Below are 25422 nucleotides of genomic sequence, written 5' to 3'. Positions count from 1 at the left end.
TTACCTATTTTGCTTTCTCACCCAACCTATGTTTTTCTTCCTAATTGTTTCCTACCTTACGCCAATTTCCTGGCTCCTAGCCTTGTCATCCTGAGGATTACGCTCTTAATAAAGCTCATTGTGAAGGAAAACTTCTCTCATCATTCTTTCAATAGTAACATCTTGTTTTGCCATCTCTTTCATATTAACAGTTTCTAGTTATTTAAAATTCCATTTCTCTAAATGCTATATGTTTTATCTGGAACGCAATCCCTCCTCTGTTTGATTTTAATATCAAATATCTGATCTCTTATCATGAATTCAATGAATTTACAGCTTTGTCATTGTCTAAAAGGAAAAATAAAGAAGACAAATTGGTGGTAACATTGTAAAACAACTTTCAGAATAATTATAAATCAAGTTACATTTTCTAGTTAAAAATACATACCTAGAAGATATTCATACTGTATTCAAAATCCCTTCACACATAATAAAAATATAATAAAAACTTCACTTTAATATTTCACTTGTGTATTAGTTAGAATTTTGTAAATCTGATACAAGCTGTGTAAAAAAACCTCACATGAGATGGCCCCCAAACGACCCACAGAAAGTGGGGCCTTACTGATTAAGGACTGACATGGAAGGGACCAGTTCACTGTGGATAGTAGCAGCCTCGAGTTGATGGTCCTTTGATTTATAAAAAAGTTCATTTTCAAGCAACAGTTAGAAAGCTGGTAATCAGTTTCATTCTTGGTCTCTGCTTCAATATCTTCCTCCATCCTCCTTGAACTTATACCCGAACTCCTGTGTATGATGAACTATAAGCTATAAACTTAAAATAAACCTTTCCTTCACAAAATTAGTCATGATGATTCATCACAATAATAGAAAGCCCCTTAAGAAATATTAATTTACTACCAATCACATAATGAATATATAACAAATTATTAAATATGTATTATTTTGAAATTTACAAGTATTTAAAATGATTAACATATAATTCTCACTACTGTTACACTCAGAATATTTCATGGAGCTATGTATTGAAAAAATTTAATTTCCAAAGGCTAAGAGGTATTCTAGACCAAAACAAGAAAAGAAATCTGTGATATAACAGCCATGTTCAGTAAGTTTATCAGCTGCTATATCTTCGATGTTATCCTTCAAGACTAATGGAGAAGTTACTCAAATTCTACAAAATTAGAAGTTGTAGAGTACATAGCTAGAAAATTTTGCAAAGGAATATTTTGCTGCAGAAGAATAAAGTACACTAAAGATTTCTGACTTTTTGAATAGTAGAACTAAGAAGAAATAAAGACAATTATAAAATTTAGTAGTAGATAAAAAGACAAGGTATAATCCCACAGCTCCCTTCTCCCAAATCCCGTGGGGGAGAGAAGTGAACACCCAGAAGTGCAGACAATCATGAGACCGCAGGACAGAGTGACACCTTTGCACCACAGGACAGAGTGACACCTTTGCCCACTTCTGCCCACATACCTGTCCCAAGAGGAAATTGCATAGATCCTCTGGATACAGGAATATAGGAACAATCACCTGCAGGTACCTGTGGTTCTGGTCTGTTCCGGGAACTGAAATGAATAAGTCAAACAACTCCCTGCACCCAAATCCTGTAGGGAAGAGAGCTGGACCCTCAAAAGAGCGGACACTCCTGATAAATCAGAGAAGACTACCCTTTGCCCACATTCTCAAACAAAGAGGGGGGAATCTCCTAGTGCCATCTGTGGCCCCTAGGTGCAGGTACCTAGGAGCAGTCAGGGGCAGGACACTTCAAAATCCTGCCTATGCCAAGAGCTGAAAGACAGTCACCAGGAACAACTATACACCTGAGAACAGAGCACTCTGTTCCCACAAACAGATGAAAGAAAATAGGAAAGCAGGTCTACAGGAGTACTGACACAGAGGCCTACAGGAGGATAAAGTCTTTGTCAGAAACAGCAAGAGAAGCTAACACCAGTGACCACCTGATAGCAAGAAGAAAGCACAGGAAACTAAGCAACAGAAATGACTTCTTGGCATCATCAGAACCCACTTCTCCCACCAAAGCAAATACTGGCTATCCAAACACACCAGAAAAGGAAGATTTAGATTTAAAATCATATTGTATGATGACGATGGAGGACTTTAAGAAGAACATAAGTAACTCACTTAAAGAAATACAGAACTCTTCCCCACTCTTTCTTCTATTAGTTTGAGTGTATCTGGTTTGATGTGGAAGTCCTTTATTTGCTTTGACTTAAGTTTGTACATGGAACACTTCTCCATTGTTGGTGGGACTGCAAACTGGTACAATCACTCTGGAAATCAGTCTGGAGGTTCCTCAGAAAATTGAACATTCCACTACCTGAGGATCCAGCTATACCTCTGGGCATATACCCAAAAGATGCTCAAACATACAACCAAGACACATGTTCCATTATGTTCATAGCAGCCTTATTTATAATAGCCAGAAGCTGGAAAGAACCCAGATGCCCTTTCAACAGAGGAATGGATTAAAAAAAATGTGGTACATCTACACAATGTAGTACTACATAGCTATCAAAAACAATGACTTCATGAAATTCATAGCCAAATGGGTTGAACTAGAAAATATCATCCTAAGTGTGGTAACCCAATCATAGAAAAACAGACTTGGTATACACTCATTGAAAGTGGACATTAGACCAAATGCTCGAATTACCCAAGATTCACAGACCACATGAAACTCAAGATTGATAACTAAAATGCAAATGCTCCACTTCTTCTTAAAAGGGGGAATAAAAATATCTATAAGAGGGGATATGGAGGCAAAGTTTGAGCAGAGATTGAAGAAATCGCCATTCAGAGCAAGCCCCACATGTGGCCCATATATATACAGCCACCAAAACTAGATAAGTTGGATGAAGCTAAGAAGTGCATGCTGACATGAACTGGATATAGATCTCTTGTGAGAGACACAAGCAGAGGATGTCAAATACAGAGGTAAAGAGTAGAATGGCAAACCACTGAACTGAGAATTCAACCCTGGTTGGAGGAATTACAGAAAAGTATTGAAGGAGCTGAAGGAGCTTGCAACTCCATAAGAACAACAATGTCCACCAAGCAGAGCTTCCAGGGACTAAACCACTACCCAAAAACTATACATGAACTGACCCAGGGCTCTAAATGCATAAGTAGCAGAGGATAGCCTTGTTGAGCACCAGTGGAAGGGGAAGCCTTTGGTTCTGCCAAAGTTGGACCCCCTCTCAATGCAGGGGAATATCTGGGTGTTGGTAAAGGAGTGGATAGTGGGGATACACCCTTTTGAGGGAAGGGGTGTGGCTAGGGCTAGGGGACTTATGGACAGGAAAGCAGGAAAGGGAATAATATTTGAAATGTAAAATAAAGAAATATATCCAGTAAAAAAGACAAGATATAAAAAGATATGGTGTTTATGGCACAGACCCAAGGACTATGTGTTCTAGTGACTTTATTCTGTTACAGAGTTCTGCTCTGCTTAATGTTCTCACATCCCTCTTAATTTAAGACTTATATGAAAACGTTAAGGGGGCTTCCAGCCCTTCACTGGAAAGTATCTCTGGCATTCAAGAATTGCTGCTAGAGCAGAGTAATGATTCTATCACCAAAGTAGGAAAGAACTTAGAGATGTAGATTATCAACAATGACCACCACCCTTAGAAAAAAAACATTTGGAAAAATATAGTTGTTAGTGAAGATAGGGTGAGATGCTTTTTTTTATTATTATTAACTTGAGTATTTCTTATTTACATTTCGAGTGTTATTCCCTTTCCCGGTTTCTGGGCAAACATCCCCCTAATCCCTCCCCCTCCCATCCTTTATGGGTGTTCCCCTCCCCATCCTCCCCCCATTGCCACCCTCCCCCGAGATGCTTTTACTATTGTCTCTGGCATAAAAAAATAATAGTCTTAGGAAACAATCTGAAGTTCAGAAAGGCACACACTTATTAGTTAATCTGGGACTTTTATAGTCAGGATACAAGAAGAATGGCTCTCACTGAGACTGGACTGATGATGATTGATTTCTTATACCCATTTTGATCCTCAGCAACCTGAAGTGATATAATAAAAATTGCTGCTGAGAAGATATGTATTTTGAAGATTTAAGATAGATATGACTAATTTTTAAATAAAAGTTTTGATTTGTGGTTCTTTTAAGATTCCTACAAGATTAGTTTTAAAGATGAATAATAAAATTATTACTTCTTTCTTTGTAACTGCAAATTGCTCCCTGTGGGTAAGAGAAACTTGCAGAGAAAACTACCTAGCTTGCTTATATGTTGCTAATCCATAACAAGTTGTTTGGTTATAAATGTATGTGGGATTTTTTTGAGAATAATTTGTTTTCTTTACCTGTAATATAATGTTACATCTTGTAATGGTATTGGAATTCACACTGTTGTTTTTAATATTCATTCATTAGAAGAAAACTAAAATGAAATCAAATTGTAATTATATATCGTTTGAAATATTTTGTTGGGATATATAAAGAATGGTAGAAAGCATGAACCATGACAAGATGTGGTGTGATATGGTATGATATGGTATGTTGTGGCTGAAACATTGTTTCTCCCATCCATCAACTATGTATGCATATTCAAAGTTTGTGTGAATGGGGGTTAGAACATTGTTGCTTCCTTCCACCAATTGTGTCTATTTATGTATGTATGTGTGTAATACTTGGAGCCTGCTTGTTGGAACTGTGTTCTAACCATTTGTGTGTGAATATGTATATATCTGTAGGTTTGTAGGCATTTATGCATATATATGCATGTATATTTGAGTGTATGAAAATATTACAATTTGCATTTTGTTTCATTCACTCAATGAATATGTGTATGTGTATGTGTGTCTGTCTGTCTGTCTGTCTGTCTGTCTGTATACATGTGAATTTTCTCTTTCCTTTTCTTTCTTACCCACCCCAAGGAGTTAAAAAATTTCATAGGTTTTCTGCTGGCCACAGAGTAAAGTACAAGCCTCAGTAAATTACACAATGTTCTCTCAGAAACAAAATCTGCTGAGCAGCTTCTCTAATCACTTCCTACCTTTGGCAGCAGCCCTTGTAAGTATCTGGATCCAGGTAAGACAGTGGCTCTAAGCACAGCCCCCCCAAAGGCTTACTGCTTCAGTTTACCCACCACATGGATGCCAAAGTCAGAGTCATTGGCAGGGCAAGGAGTCAAACAGGACAAGAACCTGTAGGCAGGAGCTGATGCAGAAGCCATGGAGGAATGCTACTTATTGGCTTACTCCCCATGGCTTGCTCAGCCTGTTTTCTTATAGAAGCTAGGATGATCAGGCCTGGAATGGCACAACTCACAATGTGCTGGGCCCTCTCCTACTGATCACTAACTGAGAAACTGTCTTACAGCTGAATCTCATGAAAGCATTTCCTCAACTGAAGCTCCTTCCTCTCTGTTACTCTAGTGTGTGTCAACTTGACACAAAAACAGCCAGTACACCTTACCAGGCATAAGGTCAGTAACTGTTAATAATCAATCCTGTTTTTGTATTATCAAAGTTCAAAGGAAATTCACAGACAAGAGGATATGAGGCTGCATTCAAATAAAATTTCATTTGCAAAAGAAAATGTGAACAAGATTTTGGCTGCTGCTCAAAAGGACAGTTATAATGACCTTTGACAAAGAACATAAAATAACAAAGTAGAATTTTAATTTTGTTTATGAGACCATTTTTCTGCCAATTATATCATCTAAGTTATGAAAGCGTTCATTGAAATTTATTCTAAAAAGTTTTAAGTGACGCAGTGTTATAAGCTATGACCCGTGCCCTAATAATTCTTCCTAGTTTATTTAGATTCTGTTTTTGAAAGTATGATAATATGTAAGACTAAATAGAGACATTTTCGTTTGGAAAGAAGTAATTTACAGAGGTTTAGAGTAAAGAACAAGTGCATGGTCAATGGCTATAATCACTTACAGAGAAGAGAAATTTAAGAAATATGGTGAGAGACTTTCATATGAAATATACATAACAGATTTTATATATTTTAGATGGGAATTTTTAGAGTTTTTAATTTGTGAAGATTATATATCTGCTACTAATCTAGTGTTACATACTCTTTCCATGATGAGTACTGTTAAATCTTCTATTTACTCCTAAGTATAAGATATATGTTATATTGTCAATATTTCTCCATATTTTTAAAGAAACTTTGTGATGATCAGTGTAAGTAACATATGTTCCAATTGTTGAAGTTAGCATGTGGATTGTTTTGTATTCTGTTATCACGTTATGGTACATTGTTAAAGGCAGTCAATAGTTTAAGTGCTTTATACATTTTATATTTATATTGTGTGTGTGTGTGTGTGTGTGTGTGTGTGTGTGTGTGTGTGTGTCTGTGCACATATGCATATATCCTGAGAATTTTATTTTCTTCATTGTGGTCTTTCTATCATTTTTTTTTGCTTTTAGAAGTATTGATTTACAATGACTTCACTGCAAAAGTACTTAGGATACAGAAGACATAATAGGGGGTGTGTTGTGTATATTCTTGAATTAAAACAGAAATTTGCATTTCACATTGAATTTAATGTTTATTATAAAGATTTTGAACATTTTTAATAATTAAAACAATTTTATTGGGTTATTGAATAAAAATTAAATGAAACAGTTATTGTTTTGTTTTATCATGATTAAGCGTTAAAATGTTGATGATGCTTTTGACTGATTTTATTTCTTTATAATTTATTTCCATTCAGGAGGTGTTATATTTCAAGTCACTTCACCAAGACAGAATAACAGTTTTATCATTCCTACACAAATTATTTGTTTATATGTGATACTGAAATTATCAGAAAACTCACTCTGATTGTTTTTGTAATATATGTTATATTATCCTCTGTAGTATATTTAATTTATATAATAAACATTTACTTCATGATTTTGTTTACATTTCAAATGTTATTCTCCTTCTCAGTCTCCCTTCCACAAACCTCCCTCCCTATACTCCTCCCCTTTGCCTCTAAGAGGGTGCCACTACCAACCCATCCACTCCTCATGCCATTAGAATCTCCCTTCCCTGGGGCATCAAGCCTTCACAGTGCTAAGCATCTCCTCTCTCAGTGATGCCACATGAGTCAAGGCAGTCCTCTGCTCCCTATTTAGCAGGAGTCATGGACTGGCTTATGTGTACTCTTTGGTTGGTAGTTCAGTCACTGGGAGCTCAGTAGGGTCTGGTTAGTTGATGCTGTTGTTCTACCTGTGGGGTTACAATACCCTTCAGTTCCTTCAGCAATTCTGCTAACTCTTCCACTGGAGTCCCTAGTCTCAGTCCTATGGTTGGTTGTGAGTATCTGCATCTGTCTTAGCCAGGTGCTGGTAGAGGCTCTCAGATGACAGCCATAACAGGTGTCTTAGTCGGGGTTTCTATTCCTGCACAAACATCATGACCAAGAAGCAAGTTGGGGAGGAAAGGGTTTATTCAGCTTACACTTCCACATTGCTGTTTCATTACCAAAGGAAGTCAGGACTGGAACTCAAGCAGGTCAGGAAGCAGGAGCTGATGCAGAGGCCATGGAGGGATGTTTCTTACTGGTTTGCTTCCCCTGGCTTGCTCAGCTTGCTTTTTTATAGAATGCAAGACTACCAGCCCAGGGACGGCACTAACCACAATGGGCTGGGTCATACCCCCCTTGATCACTAGTTGACAAAATGCCTTACAGCTGGGTCTCATGAAGCATTTCCACAACTGAGGCTCCTTTTTCTGAGATAACTCCAGCTTGTGTGAAGTTGACGCAAAAAAAAAAAAAAAAAAAAAAAAAAAAAAAAAAAAAAAAAAAAAAAAAAAAAGCCAGTATACCAGGCTTCTATCTGCAAGCATATCTTGGCATCAGTATTTGGGGCTGAATTGCTGACTGCATGTGGAAATGATCCCCAGGTGTGGAAGTGTCTGCATGGCCCTTCCTTCGGTCTCTGCTCTACTTTTTGTCCATGTATTTCCTTTCCACAAGAGCAATTCTTGGTTAAAATTTTTTGAGATGGCTGGGTGGCGCACTGTCTCAACTGAGGGCCATGTCTATCTATTGGAGGTGGTCTGTTCAGGTTCTATCTTCCCACTGTTAGGGGATTTCTACTAACATCATCCCCATTAATTCCTGAGAGTTTCTCACATCCCTAATGTCTGGGACTATCTAGTTCCCCAACGCGCACTGCTATTTATTTCACTTTGTTCTCTGGCACTCTGAAATTCTCTCCAGATCCTTTACTTGGTCATGGCAGACAGACAGACAGACAGACAGACAGACACACACACACACACACACACACACACACACACACACACCCTATATTTCCCTTCCTTTCTCCAACACATGTCTCTCCTTCAATCTGCCTCTTGTGATTATTTTGTTTCCACTTTTAAGTTAGTTTGATGCATTCACATTTTGGCATTCCTTTATGGTAGACTTCACAACTTCTGTGAGTTGTATCATGGGTATTCTGAGCTTTTTTGACAGTATCCAGTTATCAGTGAATATATACCATGTATGTAAATTTGGGTTTGGGTTACCTCACTCAGGATGATATTTTCTAATTCTATCCATTTGCCTACAATGTTCGCGAAGTTGTCATTTTTAATAGCTGAGTAGGATTCCATTGTGTAAATGTACAAAATTTTCTGTATTTCTTCTTCCATTGGGAGTCATATGGATTGTTTTCAGCTTCTGGCTATTACAAATGGGGCTGTTATGAACATAGTGGAGCATATGTCATTCAAGCCTCTTTTGAGTCTATGCCCATGAATGGTATAGCTGGGTCTTCAGGTAGAGTTTTTACAACTATCTATCTGAGAAACTGCCAGACTGATTTTTTATTTACATTTCAAATGTTATCCTCTTTCCCGGGTTTCCCATCCATAAACCCCCATCCCATCCCACTTCCTCCTTCTGTGAGGGTGTTTCCCCCTCCACAACCACTCAATCCTTCCTCCCTCCCTGCAATGACATTTCCCTACACTGGGGGGTCCAGGCTTGGCAGGGCCCAGAGCCTCTCCTCACTGGTGCCCAACAAGGCCATCCTCTGCTACATATGCAGCTGGAGCCATGGGTCTGTCCATGTGTACACTTTAGGTAGTGATTTATTCCCTGGGAGATATGTTTGATTGGTATTGCTGTTCTTATGAGGATGCAAGCAACTTCAGCTCTTTCAATCCTTTCTCTAACTGCTCCAAATGGGGAAACCATTCTCAGTTCAATGGTTAGCTGTTAGCTTTTGCCTCTGTATTTGTTATGCTCTGGCAGAGCCTCTCAGGAGACAGTTATATCAGGCTCCTGTCAGCAAATACTTTTTGGCATCAGCAATAATGTCTTGTTTTGGTGACTTTATGTGTATGGACTGAATGCCCAGGTGGGACAGCCTCTCAACGGCCATTTCTTCAGTCTCTGCCCCAAACTTTGTATCTATATCTCCTTCTTTGAATATTTTTGTTCCCCCTTCTAAGAATGACTGAAGCACATGTACTTTTGTTTTCCTTCTTCTTGAGCTTCATGTGGTCAGTGGATTATATCTTGGGTAATTCAAGCTTTTGTGCTAATATTTACATATCAGTGAGTGCATACCATGTGCAGTTATTGTGATTGGGTTACCTCACTCAGGATGATATTTTCTAGTTCCATCCATTTGTCTATGAATGTCATGAAGTCACTGTTTTTGATACCTGAGTTGTATGTACTTCATTGTTTAGATGTACCACATTTTCTTTATCCATTTCACTGTTGAAGGACATCTGAGTTCTTTCCAGCTTCTGGCTATTATAAATAAGGTTGCTATGAACATAGTGGAGCATGTGTCCTGGTTATATGTTGGAGCAACGTTTGGGTATATGCCCAGTAGTGATTAAGCTGGGTCCTCAGGTAGTAATATGTCCAATATTCTGAAGAACATACAAAGTGATTTCTAGAGTGGTTGAACCAGGTTGTAATCCGACCAACAATGGAGGAATGTTCCTCTTTCTCCATATTTACACCAGAATCTTTTGTCCCTTGTATTTTTGATTGTAGCCATTCTGACTGGTGTGAGGTGGAATGTCACAGTTATTTTGATTTGTATTTCCCTGATGATTAAGGGTGCTGAACATTTCTTTAGGTACTTCTCAGACATTCCATATTCCTCAGCTGAGAATTCTTTGTTTAGCTCTGTACCCCATCTTTAATAGGAGTATTTGATTCTGTAGACTCTAACTTCTTGAAATCTTTGTATATATTGGATATGACCCCTCTACAGGATGTAGGATTGGTAAAGATCTAGTTCCAAGCTGTTGGTTGCCATTTTGTCCTAATGACAGTGTCCTTTGACTTACAGAAGCTTTGAAATTTTATGAGGTCACATTTGTTGATTGTTGATATTAGAGCATAAGACATTGGGGATCTCTTCAGGGAATTCTCCCCAGTGCCTATTTGTTTAAGTTTCTAACCCACTTCCTTTTCTATTAGTTTCAGTATATCTTGTTTTATGTATATATCTTTGATCCACTTGGACATGAGCTTCGTACAAGGTAATGAGAATGTTTCAATTTGCATTCTTCTACATGCTGACCTGCAGTTGAACCAACACCATTTGTTGAAAATGCTGTCTTTTTTTCCACTGGATGGTTTTAGCTCATTTGGCAAAGATCAAGTGACCATCTACGTGTGTTCATTTCTGGGTCTTAAATTTTATTAAATTGACCTACCTGCATATCTCTGTACCAATACCATGAAGTTTTTATCACCATTGCTTTGTAGTGTACCTTGAGGTAGGGATGGTGATTTCCTCCAGAAGTTCTTTCATTGTTGTGAATATTTTTCACTGTCCTGAGTGTTTTTTTATTCCAGATAAAGTTGAGAATTTCTCTTTCTATCACTTTGAAAAATTGAGTTGGATATCTAATGGGAATTTCACTGAATATATAGATTGCTTTTGGCAAGATGGCCATTTCTATTATGTTGATTCTATTGACCCATTAACATAAGGGACTTTTCCATCTTCTGAGGTCTTTTTTGATTTCTTTATTTAGAAACTCAATGTTCTTTACATATCAATCTTTCACTTTCTTGGTTAGAGTTAGTTCATGATATTTATGTTATTTGTGACTACTTTGAAAGGTTGTTGTTTCATCAATTTCTTTCTCATCCCATTTATCCTTTTTGTAGGAAAAGACTACTGATTTGTTTTAATTAATTTTACAACCAGACACTTCGCTGAATTTAGTTAGCTGTTGTAGGAATTCTCTGGTAGGTAGGATATTTGGATATATATATATATATATATATATATATATATATATATATATATTATTATATTATTTGCAAATACTAATACATGGATCCTTCCTTTCAGATTTATATTTTTAGACTTCCTATTGTTGTTTAATTCTTCTAGCTAGAACTTTCAGTACTATACTGAATAAATAGGGAAAGAGTAGACAGCCTTGTATTGTCCCTGATTTTTGTGGCATTGCTTCATGTTTCATTCCATTTAATTTGATGTTGGCTATTGGTTTGCTGTATATTGCTTTTATTATGTTTAGGTATATGCCTTGAATTCCTGATCTTCCCAAGGCTTTTAACATGAAGAGGTATTGGACTTTAAGGCTTTATTAGTGTCTACTGATATGGTCATGTGATAATTTTTGATTTTTTAATATAGTGGATTATGTTGATGGATTTCTTTTTACTCAACAATTCCTGCACCCCTGTGATTTATCCTACTTGATCATGGTGAATGATGCTTTTAATATGTTCTTGGATTCAGTATGCTACAATTTTTGAGTATTTTTGCATTGATATTCATAAGTTAATTTGGTCTGAAGTTCTCTTTCTTGTTTGCATCTTTGCAGGGCTTAGGTATCAGTGTAACTTTGGCTTCAGAGAATGAGTTAGGTAGTATCCCTTATGTTTCTATTTTGTGGAGTAGTTTGAGAAGTATTGGTGTTAGCTCTTCTTTGAAGAACTGGTAGAATTCTGCACTAATCCATCTGGCCCTGATCTTTTAATCACTGCTTCTCATAGGTGTTATAGGAGTTTTTATATTTTACCAGTTCTTTATTTAACTTTGGCACATGGTATCTTTCTATAAACCATCAATTTCATCTATATTTTCCAGCTTTGTCAAGTAAGATCTCTTATAGAATGATCTCATGATTTTTTTTAATTTTCTCAGTTTCTATTGTTATGTCTAATTTTCTGATTTCTGGTTCTGTTAATTTGGATGCTGTCTCTGTGCCCTTTAGCTAGTTTGGTTAAGGGTTTGTCTACCTTCTTGCTTTTCTCAAAGAACAAGCTCTCATTTTTCTTGATTCTTTGTATCATATGCTTCTTATAAAAGTAACTTTTATTCACTGGATATAATTGTTCAGTGGTTTTAGAGCTGACAAAATTCACCCTTTTTTTTTTTTTTTATTAACTTGAGTATTTCTTATATACATTTCGAATGTTATTCACTTTCCCGGTTTCCGGGCAAACATCCCCCTCCCCCCTCCCCTTCCTTAGGGGTGTTCCCCTCCCAACCCTCCCCCCATTGCCGCCCTCCCCCCCATAGTCTAGTTCACTGGGGACCCAGGGCTTCCCCTTCCACTGGTGCTCTTACTAGGATATTCATTGCTACCTATGGGGTCAGAGTCCAGGGTCAGTCCATGTATAGTCTTTAGGTAGTGGCTTAGTCCCTGGAAGCTCTGGTTGCTTGACATTGTTGTACATATGGGGTCTCGAGCCCCTTCAAGCTCTTCCAGTTCTTTCTCTGATTCCTTCAACGGGGGACCTATTCTCAGTTCAGTGGTTTGCTGCTGGCATTCGCCTCTGTATTTGCTGTATTCTGGCTGTGTCTCTCAGGAGCGATCTACATCCGGCTCCTGTCGGTCTGCACTTCTTTGCTTCATCCATCTTGTCTAATTGGGTGGCTGTATATGTATGGGCCACATGTGGGGCAGGCTCTGAATGGGTGTTCCTTCAGTCTCTGTTTTAATCTTTGCCTCTCCCTTCCCTGCCAAGGGTATTCTTTTTCCTCATTTAAAGAAGGAGTGAAGCATTCACATTTTGATCATCCGTCTTGAGTTTCGTTTGTTCTAGGGATCTACGGTAATTCAAGCATTTGGGCTAATAGCCACTTATCAATGAGTGCATACCATGTATGTCTTTCTGTGATTGGGTTAGCTCACTCAGGATGATATTTTCCAGTTCCAACCATTTGCCTACGAATTTCATAAACTCGTTGTTTTTGATAGCTGAGTAATATTCCATTGTGTAGATGTACCACATTTTCTGTATCCATTCCTCTGTTGAAGGGCATCTGGGTTCTTTCCAGCTTCTGGCTATTATAAATAAGGCTGCGATGAACATAGTGGAGCACGTGCCTTTTTTATATGTTGGGGCATCTTTTGGGTAAATGCTCAAGAGAGGTATAGCTGGATCCTCAGGCAGTTCAATGTCCAATTTTCTGAGGAACCTCCAGACTGATTTCCAGAATGGTTGTACCAGTCTGCAATCCCACCAACAATGGAGGAGTGTTCCTCTTTCTCCACATCCTCGCCAGCATCTGCTGTCACCTGAGTTTTTGATCTTAGCCATTCGCACTGGTGTGAGGTGAAATCTCAGGGTTGTTTTGATTTGCATTTCCCTTATGACTAAAGATGTTGAACATTTCTTTAGGTGTTTCTCAGCCATTCGGCATTCCTCAGCTGTGAATTCTTTGTTTAGCTCTGAACCCCATTTTTTAATAGGGTTATTTGTTTCCCTGCGGTCTAACTTCTTGAGTTCTTTGTATATTTTGGATATAAGGCCTCTATCTGTTGTAGGATTGGTAAAGATCTTTTCCCAATCTGTTGGTTGCCTTTTGTCCTAACCACAGTGTCCTTTGCCTTACAGAAGCTTTGCAAGTTTATGAGATCCCATTTGTCGATTCTTGATATTAGAGCATAAGCCATTGGTGTTTTGTTCAGGAAATTTTTTCCAGTGCCCATGTGTTCCAGATGCTTCCCTAGTTTTTCTTCTCTTAGTTTGAGTGTGTCTGGTTTGATGTGGAGGTCCTTGATCCACTTGGACTTAAGTTTTGTACAGGGTGATAAGCATGGATCAATCTGCATTCTTCTACATTTTGCCCTCCAGTTGAACCAGCACCATTTGCTGAAAATGCTATCTTTTTTCCATTGGATGGTTTTGGCTCCTTTGTCAAAAATCAAGTGACCATAGGTGTGTGGGTTCATTTCTGGGTCTTCAATTCTATTCCATTGGTCTATCTGTCTGTCTCTGTACCAATACCATGCAGTTTTTATCACTATTGCTCTGTAATACTGCTTGAGTTCAGGGATAGTGATTCCCCCTGAAGTCCTTTTATTGTTGAGGATAGCTTTAGCTATCCTGGGTTTTTTGTTATTCCAGATGAATTTGCAAATTGTTCTGTCTAACTCTTTGAAGAATTGGATTGGTATTTTGATGGGAATTGCATTGAATCTGTAGATTGCTTTTGGTAAAATGGCCATTTTTACTATATTATTCCTGGCAATCCATGAGCATTGGAGATCTTTCCATCTTCTGAGGTCTTCTTAAATTTCTTTCCTCAGTGTCTTGAAGTTCTTATTGTACAGATCTTTTACTTCCTTGGTTAAAGTCACACCGAGGTACTTTATATTATTTGGGTCTATTATGAAGGGTGTCGTTTCCCTAATTTCTTTCTCGGCTTGTTTCTCTTTTGTATAGAGGAAGGCAACTGATTTATTTGAGTTAATTTTATACCCAGCCACTTTGCTGAAGTTGTTTATCAGATTTAGTAGTTCTCTGGTGGAACTTTTGGGATCACTTAAATATACTATCATGTCATCTGCAAATAGTGATATTTTGACCTCTTCTTTTCCGATCTGTATCCCCTTGATCTCCTTTTGTTGTCTGATTGCTCTGGCTAGAACTTCAAGAACTATATTGAATAAGTAGGGAGAGAGTGGGCAGCCTTGTCTAGTCTCTGATTTTAGTGGGATTGCTTCAAATTTCTCTCCATTTAGTTTAATGTTAGCAACGGGTTTGCTGTATATGGCTTTTACTATGTTCAGGTATGGGCCTTGAATTCCTATTCTTTCCAGGACTTTTATCATGAAGGGGTGTTGAATTTTGTCAAATGCTGTCTCAGCGTCTAATGAAATGATCATGTGGTTCTGTTCTTTCAGTTTGTTTATATAATGGATCACGTTGATGGTTTTCCGTATATTAAACCATCCCTGCATGCCTGGGATGAAGCCTACATGGTCATGGTGGATGATTGTTTTGATGTGCTCTTGGATTCGGTTTGCCAGAATTTTGTTGAGTATTTTTGCGTCGATATTCATAAGGGAAATTGGACTGAAGTTCTCTTTATTTGTTGTGTCTTTGTGTGGTTTAGGTATAAGAGTAATTGTGGCTTCATAGAAGGTATTCGGTAGTGATCCATCTGTTTCAATTTTGTGGAATAGTTTGGATAATATTGGTATGAGGTCTTCTATGAAGGTTTGATAGAATTCTGCACTAAACCCGTCTGGACCTGGGTTCTTTTTGGTTGGGAGACCTTTAATGACTGCTTCTAATTCCTTAGGAATTATGAGGTTGTTTAACTGGTTTATCTGTTCCTGATTTAACTTCGATACCTGGTATCTGTCTAGGAAATTGTCCATTTCCTGAAGATTTTCAATTTTTGTTGAATATAGGTTTTTATAGTAAGATCTGATGATTTTTTGAATTTCCTCTGAATCTGTAGTTATGTCTCCCTTTTCATTTCTGATTTTGTTAATTTGGACGCACTCTCTGTGTCCTCTCATTAGTCTGGCTAAGGGTTTATCTATCTTGTTGATTTTCTCAAAGAACCAACTTTTGGTTCTGTTGATTCTTTCTATGGTCCTTTTTGTTTCTACTTGGTTGATTTCAGCTCTGAGTTTGATTATTTCCTGCCTTCTACTCCTCCTGGGTCTATTTGCTACTTTTTGTTCTAGAGCTTTTAGGTGTGCTGTCAAGCTGCTGACATATGCTCTTTCCTGTTTCTTTCTGCAGGCACTCAGCGCTATGAGTTTTCCTCTTAGCACAGCTTTCATTGTGTCCCATAAGTTTGGATATATTGTATCTTCATTTTCATTAAATTCTAAAAAGTTTTTAATTTCTTTCTTTATTTCTTCCTTGACCAGGTTATCATTGAGTAGAGCATTGTTCAATTTCCACGTATATGTGGGCATTCTTCCCTTACTGTTATTGAAGACCAGTTTTAGGCCGTGATGGTCCGATAGCACACATGGGATTATTTCTATCTTTCTGTACCTGTTGAGGCCCGTTTTTTGAACAATTATATGGTCAATTTTGGAAAAAGTACCATGAGGAGCTGAGAAGAAGGTATATCCTTTTGCTTTAGGATAGAATGTTCTATAAATATCCGTTAAGTCCATTTGGCTCATCACTTCTCTTAGTCTGTCGACATCACTGTTTAATTTCTGTTTCCACGATCTGTCCATTGATGAGAGTGGGGTGTTGAAATCTCCCACTATTATTGTGTGAGGTGCAATGTGTGTTTTGAGCTTTAGTAAGGTTTCTTTTACGTATGTAGGTGCCCTTGTATTTGGGGCATAGATATTTAGGATTGAGAGTTCATCTTGGTGGATTTTTCCTTTGATGAATATGAAGTGTCTTTCCTTATCTTTTTTGATGACTTTTAGTTGGAAATTGATTTTATTTGACATTAGAATGGCTACTCCAGCTTGCTTCTTCTGACCATTTGCTTGGAAACTTGTTTTCTAGCCTTTCACTTGGAGGTAGTGTCTGTCTTTGTCTCTGAGGTCTGTTTCCTGTAGGCAGCAGAATGCAGGGTCCTCGTTGCGTATCCAGTTTGTTAATCTATGTCTTTTTATTGGGGAGTTGAGGCCATTGATATTGAGAGATATTAAGGAATAGTGATTATTGTTTCCCTTTATATTCATATTTGTATGTGAGGTTATGTGTGTGTGCTTTCATTCTCTTTGTTTTGTTGCCAAGACGATTAGTTTCTTGCTTCTTCTAGGGTATAGCTTGCCTCCTTATGTTGGGCTTTACCATTTATTATCCTTTGTAGTTCTGGATTTGTAGAAACATATTGTGTAAATTTGGTTTTGTCATGGAATATCTTGGTTTCTCCATCAATGTTAATTGAGAGTTTTGCTGGATACAGTAACCTGGGCTGGCATTTGTGTTCTCTTAGGGTCTGTATGACATCAGTCCAGGATCTTCTGGCCTTCATATTTTCTGGCGAGAAGTCTGGTGTGATTCTGATAGGTCTCCCTTTATATGTTACTTGACCTTTTTCCCTTACTGCTTTTAATATTCTTTCTTTATTTTGTGAGTTTGGTGTTTTGACAATTATGTGACGGGAGGTGTTTCTTTTCTGGTCCAATCTATTTGGAGTTCTGTAGGCTTCTTGTATGTCTATGGGTATCTCTTTTTTTAGGTTAGGGAAGTTTTCTTCTATGATTTTGTTGAAGATATTTACTGGTCCTTTGAGCTGGGAGTCTTCACTCTCTTCTATGCCTATTATCCTTAGGTTTGATCTTCTCATTGAGTCCTGGATTTCCTGTATGTTTTGGACCAGTAGCTTTTTCTGCTTTACATTATCTTTGACAGTTGAGTCAATGATTTCTATGGAATCTTCTGCTCCTGAGATTCTCTCTTCCATCTCTTGTATTCTGTTGGTGAAGCTTGTATCTACAGCTCCTTGTCTCTTCTTTTGGTTTTCTATATCCAGGGTTGTTTCCATGTGTTCTTTCTTGATTGCTTCTATTTCCATTTTTAATTCCTTCAACTGTTTGATTGTGTTTTCCTGGAATTCTTTCAGGGATTTTTGTGTCTCCTCTCTATGGGCTTCTACTTGTTTATTTATGTTTTCCTGGAATTCTTTCAGGGATTTTTGCGATTCTTTCAGGCATTTTTGCGATTCCTCTCTGTAGGCTTCTACTTCTTCTCTAAGGGAGTTCTTCATGTCTTTCTTGAAGTCCTCCAGCATCATGATCAAAAATGATTTTGGAACTAGATCTTGCTTTTCTGGTGTGTTTGGATATTCCATGTTTGTTTTGATGGGAGAATTGGGCTCCGATGGTGCCATTGTAGTCTTGGTTTCTGTTGCTTGGGTTCCTGCGCTTGCCTCTCGACATCAGATTATCTCTAGTGTTACTTTGTTCTGCTATTTCTGACAGTGGCTAGACTGTCCTATAAGCCTGTGTGTCAGGAGTGCTGTAGACCTGTTTTCCTCTCTTTCAGTCAGTTATGGGGACAGAGTGTTCTGCTTTCGGGCGTGTAGTTTTTCCTCTCTACAGGTCTTCAGTTGTTCCTGTGGGCCTGTGTCTTGAGTTCACCAGGCAGCTTTCTTGCAGCAGAAAATTTGGTCTTACCTGTGGTCCTGAGGCTCAAGTTTGCTCGTGGGGTGCTGCCCACGGGCTCTCTGCAGCGGCAGCAACCAGGAAGACCTGTGCCGCCCCTTCCGGGAGCTTCAGTGCACCAGGGTTCCAGATGGTCTTTGGCTTTTTCCTCTGGCGTCCGAGATGTGTGTGCAGGGAGCAGTCTCTTCTGGTTTCCCAGGCTTGTCTGCCTCTCTGAAGGTTTAGCTCTCCCTCCCAGGGGATTTGGGTGCAGAGAACTGTTTATCCAGTCTGTTTCTATCAGGTTCCGGTGGTGTCCCAGGCAGGGGTCCTGCCGCTCCTGGGCCCTCCCCCATGGGAGCCCAGAGGCCTTATACAGTTTCCTCTTGGGCCAGGGATGTGGGCAGGGGTGAGCAGTGTTGGTGGTCTCTTCTGCTCTGCAGCCTCAGGAGTGCCCACCTGACCAGGCGGTTGGGTCTCTCTCTCACCGGGTCTGGGAGCAGAGAGCTGCTGCGGGCCGGCATCCGCAGGTGTGGGACTTCCGGTAAATACAGAACGTGCCCGGTCCTAGAGAAATTCTGCTTCCGTGTGTCCCAAGCTCATCAGGCAGCTTTCTTGCAGCAGAAAATTTGGTCTTACCTGTGGTCCCGAGGCTCAGGTTTGCTCGTGGGGTGCTGCCCAGGGGCTCTCTGCAGCGGCAGCAACCAGGAAGACCTGTGCCGCCCCTTCTGGGAGCTTCAGTGCACCAGGGTTCCAGATGGTCTTTGGCTTTTTCCTCTGGCGTCCGAGATGTGTGTGCAGGGAGCAGTCTCTTCTGGTTTCCAAGGCTTCTCTGCCTCTCTGAAGGTTTAGCTCTCCCTCCCACGGGATTTGGGTGCAGAGAACTGTTTATCCGGTCTGTTTCCTTCAGGGTCTGGCGGTGTCTCAGGCAGGGGTCCTGCCGCTCCTGGGCCCTCCCCCATGGGAGCCCAGAGGCCTTATACAGTTTCCTCTTGGGCCAGGGATGTGGGCAGGGGTGAGCAGTGTTGGTGGTCTCTTCTGCTCTGCAGCCTCAGGAGTGCCCACCTGACCAGGCGGTTGGGTCTCTCTCTCACCGGGTCTGGGAGCCTAAATTCACCCTTTCTATCTCTTTCTGAACACCAGCTGGCTGGTTCAACTCTGATGTTTTGGTTCAAACTCCTCTATAAACTGACTGATTCAATCTGGCCTCTCTCATCTTCTTAATTTTTTTAATCCACTTGACTTCAGGCTAACTTTGCTAACTTTTTCTAATCTTCTGACTCCTTCTTATTATCTGACTCTAGCTGCCTTTGATGACTTCCACTTATCTACATGAACTCTTGCATATACTCAACTCACACTGCACTGCACTGCACTCACCTGACCCTCTGTCCCTGAGCTGCTCTTAAATAGCTTTTTTCCTGAGTGTTGAGCATATCATATCTCTGACAAAGTCTGTCAAATCATTCTTTGATCTGTCCCTTTGTCTGCTCCTCAATTATATGTCATTCTTTGGTGTTAAAGGAGTGTACCAAAGGATTCCAACAAGAAGGACTAAAGGTGTGAACCAAAGGCATTTCTGCATTCCATCTGGATCATGGAGACTTAAAAGATCTTTGGATGTGATATGAGCAGTGATATTCCGTATTAAAATTCCTCTAAAACTTCTTTTAAACTTTCATAGATTTATAGCCTGTACTGAAGTCATATTTCTTTAACATGTAACCAATACCCTCAAATGCATTTCTCTACTGTACTCACAATCCCTTTTAAAAAATAATCCCCAAAGACCAATCAATGATACTCATGTGTGTGAATATCATTGGATACTGAACATGGGCAACCCATCCATGAAAATTTCCCATTGAAAATTGACCTTTTACCTGTGCTATTAAGAATAAGTAACACATCAGCTAGTGCATGAAAATCTAGAAGCCCTTATCATTCATTGTTATAAACTTTTACAGGAAAGATCTTGTGAATACATTTAAAGATAATCAGTGTTCCTGAGAGCTCAGGTATGCAACTGCTACATCAGTTCTTCTTCTTTTCATCATCTTCTCAGAGAAGAGAAATTCACAAAACTGCTGTCTATCCTCTGGATCTTAAATTTATATTTATAACTTCTATTTTTCTTAGCTGTTCTTGTGGTGGATAACACTAGTATAGGTATGTTATGTTGTATGTAAAATATGTAAAATTATTTTAGATCATAAATGGTATTCCAAGAAAAGTTATTATCTTTTATCATTGAAATTCTCCTTAACATATTCTTTTTATTATTAATGATAATAATAAAAATAATTTGAAATTAGGCTCTTTCAAACCACATATAGTGATATGCTTCAATAATCTGGTCAGCTCTTGGGTGAAGTTGGGATCCAACTTTATAAATATATATTCATTATTTTCTTTATTTTAGAGTGTCAATATACCATACCCTGAATATGCATATAGTATTTTCTATTACTAAAAGCATAAAGAAAATATTTTTAATTTCGGAATAACCAACATACATTTTAGCACTCATTAAATATTGAATCCTTTAGCTTTATTATATATATATATATATATATATATATATATATATATATATATTTTTTTTTTTTTTTTTTTTTTTTTTTTTTTGCGGAGCTGGGGACCGAACCCAGGGCCTTGCGCTTGCTAGGCAAGCACTCTACCACTGAGCTAAATCCCCAACCTATTATATTTTTAATATCGTTCAAAGTATTCATTTTTATATGATTATTGATTTATTGATTATAGTATTCTCATTATCTGTCTTGGTTAAAAAATAGAAAGAAAATTGTAAATGAAAACCCAAGGGGTTTTCTTCTCCTAAGAAGCAAAACCAAACAAATTCTGCTTCTAATGAGGTTCAGTGCACCAGAGTCCCATCTAAGCATACAGAGGAACTTGATGGTATTGTCTTTACGATTCTAGCTTCTGAGGTAAAGTAGGTGTAAATTATTCTTCCATAATTTCAGAGAGCTACTGAAGCCAGGCAGCATAAGTCCCTGCCTAAAGGCTCTGAAAAGTCATTGTGTGAAGCTCTGAAAGTGAAGCCTAGGCCACAGTGGGGACTTCAAAACACTGCAGATACCAGGGCCAGAATTCAGGGAATATTACCAGCTCAAGAGAGCAATATATGCCTCACATGGCAAAGCTGGAGTAGATGACCGAGCTAAGTTCTTTTACATCAGACTTGTAACTATAGGAGTTGCTGTTTTCATGCTCTTTTTCTTTAGTTTAGTAGATTGTTTATTTGTTTGTTTGTTTGCTTATTCATTTATCCATTTATTCATTTACCTACCCCTTCCTTCTCCTCTGAGAGGGAGAGAGCCCCTCTGAGTATCCCCCTACCCAGGTGCATGCATCAAATATTTACAGAGTTAGGTACATTCTCTTCCACTGAGGACAGAAAAGGCAGCCAGCCCTGTTGGGGAATGGATTCACCCTTCTCTTTATTGCAGTCTATGGAAGTCTTTATTTTAATGTCGCTAATCTAATCCAGCAATTGCAGTTCTCTTCCAACTTCTCTCTCTACTTGGCAGTAAGGTTAAGTTTTCTAGTGTTATTTTTCCCTCCAAACTGAACATTTTGGATTTCACTTTGCCCTAATTGTTATTTTTCACTGTGGACAAACATCAGTAATATTAATAACAATCATGATAGACATCCAGTGTCATACTGTTTTGAAATTTTCTCCACTGAAGAAACTAGTCTATTATTTTTTTTTCAATTTAGTATCATGAGAGTTCTTAAGAAGGCAACCATACGAAGTACCTCACCTGGGCAGCCCAGTAGGGTTGGCCCGGTGTCTACAGGGACAGAAGAGCCTGCCTCAAGACAGGCTGGAGAGTCAGAAAGCTAGCCAATCTCCTGCCAGGGTAAGGCAGGAGGGCTGGTCCTTGTGGCACAAGCACAGGGGAGCTGGTAGGCTGACCATCTTAGCTTCCACTCAGGCCCAGATCCAGGGTTCTGAGTTGGACCAATCAAACATCTACCCTGTCTGTGTACTGCTGGATGGAGTGAAGAGGCTGGTCTTGCAGATCCAAAACTGCAGGATCTACATGACACAGGGCAAAATCAATGAGGTGTCTGAGAGGAATCCCAGGAAGGATCCACTGTTGATAGTGTGGGTGGCAGAGGCTTTAAACCTGGCCATGGACTTAGTCCAATGAACATTTGCAAATTAAGCTGTATGGGGGAAGAGGGTATCCTGTGTGATTAACAGTGATATACTACTGCTTCCATAGCATGGTATTTTTGGTGGTGTTAGGTTTTGTTTTTGGCCTCTGTTTTGTTTTCTTTGGAGAGGGAAGTTGCATGGCTGGAGGGCAGATATGAAGGGATGGCAAAATGGGTGGGACTATGGTGCATGGTGTGAAAGTCACAAAGAATAAATAATTTTTTATTAAATGTATAATAACCTTTAAAGAAAAAATAGAAATAATGAATTTTATGCAATTAGATGTTTTAAATGACTATAGTGTCTACTGATATTTCTATTCATTCCTCTCTTTATTGTCATAATTAAGGTAGAAAATATTTCAATCAATATAAATCAGTGAAAGATATTAATGGAATATTAAGTGTAAATACTCAAATATTAATGATGTATATTTTTCTTATCGGTTCCAAATTTTTTAGGAAGATTATTATTTATACTGTAGAATTAATTAGAAAATTCCATATTTACCTGTATATAAAATAGTACATGAAATGCATACAAAGTACTGTTATACACAGAGAAGGGGATGTTAAGCAGAGGTTCTTCATATCTGAATTAAATTTCATTTAATCATCATTGCTTTGCCATCCTTTCAAATATAATATTTATTTCTCAGCTCAAGATAGTAATTGCTTTGTTTTAAAAGTGTTTATGGATACATATGTTTATTTTACTGCTGGGAATTGAACTTAGGTCATTATGATTGCTAAACAAGTAATCTATCAGTGAGCTATATTTCCAAATCAATGGTCACCTTTTTATTAGATTAGTGATATAAGTGGTACAGACTCTGTTGAACAATACACCAGATCCTCAAGAATGATGAAGTTGCACTTTCTGATGCTTATCGGCATTTATTGAAACTTATCGGTATATATCAATATACAGGTCTAATCACTGCCTCTTTTCTAAATAACCCTCAAGTTTTTTTAAATTTCCTGGGATCCCAACAAAGATAGAGTAAAGCATTAAACATGTATTATAATAAGTTTCTTTCTCTGTCCAATATAACTTACATATACTTCTAAGAAAAATTACCAAAAATTATTCTGCACAATAAGGTTTATGTAGATCAGTGATTCTCAACAAGGATTGTGTCTCTTTTGGGAGTTGAGGAATCCTTTCACAGGGGCCATTTATGAACTTCAGAAAACATATGTATTTATAGTATAACTCTTAACAGTAGTAAAATTAGAGTCATGATGTAGCAGCAAAATTAATTTTAGCATTGGGGGTCACCACAGCATGAAGAATTGTAGTAAAGGGTAGCAGCATTAGGAAAGTTAAGAACCCCTGCTCCTGAATTGTTCTGGTTCTCAAAGAATGTAGGTTGTTAATCAGTTTGAACATATTTCCTGAGACTGCAGTACTATGAAACAACATTTTTTTCATAAATCTTCAAATGATCCAGGAATAAAAATAATGTTATCATAATATAACTATATTTTCCAAGAAGATAGATTAATAAAAAATGCTTTATTTTGAACCATATCACTGACATATAAATAACCACTGAAGATTTACAAATGTATGTAGACCTTGTTTTCATATATGTAATATGATTAATTCTTTTTTGATAATTTCATAACCTACTTATGTGTTTTAATCAAATACATTTTCAATTCCTTTTATATCTCCCCACTATTTTTCCATCTTAACTTCATGTGATCTTAATATGTTTTTGCTTTTAAAAATGAGATTTTATTTAAATATTACATAATTTTGTTGCCAATATTCCAACTTTGAGATACCTAAAACTAAAATGCTTTTACACAGTTTCAAAAACAAATTGATCAAGAGTTAAATGACAGATTCTTTGATTTTCCCTTTTGTGACTTCAAATATAACTTGAGTATGACCCCTTATTATATATGTGATTTGCAAGTAGTCTCCCCCCAATGTATGGCCTGTCATTTAACTCTGTTGATCCTAATGATTTTGATGCACTGCTACATGTATACAACTTATTGCTACATGTGTATATTCTCGGATGTAGCAAAATCTAAATCTACTGAGGCAAGTCTATAGGCTCTCAGAAGGCACAGCAGCAAAGAAACCTGATGTTCCCTTCTCTAGAGGGAAAATAATCACCTAACATTCTTAATCTAGTGCTGGCTCTTCATTGACTTCTCCTGAATGAATGGTGAAATTTTGTTATGATTGATCTTGTGCTAGCTTAGTACATGCAGTCACACCCGATATGAGTTCATGTGTGAAAAATCCATGTCTGGCAAATACAGTTTCATTACAGATGCCATGTACATGAATGCAGAGCTTTGTAAGCAGAGGTGTAGCATAAATATCTCATTTAAAACTAGGCACTGAGTGAGGTAACCCAATCACCAAAAACAAAACAAAACAAAAAACAAAACAAAACCATACACTTGGTATACACTCACTGGTAAGTGGTTATTAGCCCAAAAACTCAAATTACCCAAGATCCAATCCACAGACCACATGAAGCTCAAGAAGGATGACCAAAATGTGGATGTTTCAGTCCTTCTTAAAAGGGGGAACAAAAATATTCACAGGAAGAGATATGGAGACAAAGTTTGGAGCAAAGACTGAAGTATTGGTCATTTAGGGCCTGTCCCACCTAGGGATCCATCCCATACCCATACAGCCACCAAACCTAGAAAATATTGATGAAGCCAAGAAGTGCATGCTGACAGGAGCCTGATATAGCTGTCTCCATAAAGGATCAGCCAGGGCCTGACAAGTACAGAGGTGAATGCTAGCAGCAAACCATTTAACTGTGAACAGAGTCCCTGTTGGAGGAGTTAGAGAAAGGATTGAAGGAACTGAAGGGACGTGCAAACTCATAAGAAAAACAATAAACCAACCAAAGCTCCCAGAGACTAAAC

This window comes from Rattus norvegicus, chromosome X, assembly GCF_021556685.1.
Source record: "Rattus norvegicus strain SHRSP/BbbUtx chromosome X, alternate assembly SHRSP_T2T, whole genome shotgun sequence".
NCBI lineage: Eukaryota > Metazoa > Chordata > Mammalia > Rodentia > Muridae > Rattus > Rattus norvegicus.
Note: the sequence above shows the minus strand (reverse complement) of the source record.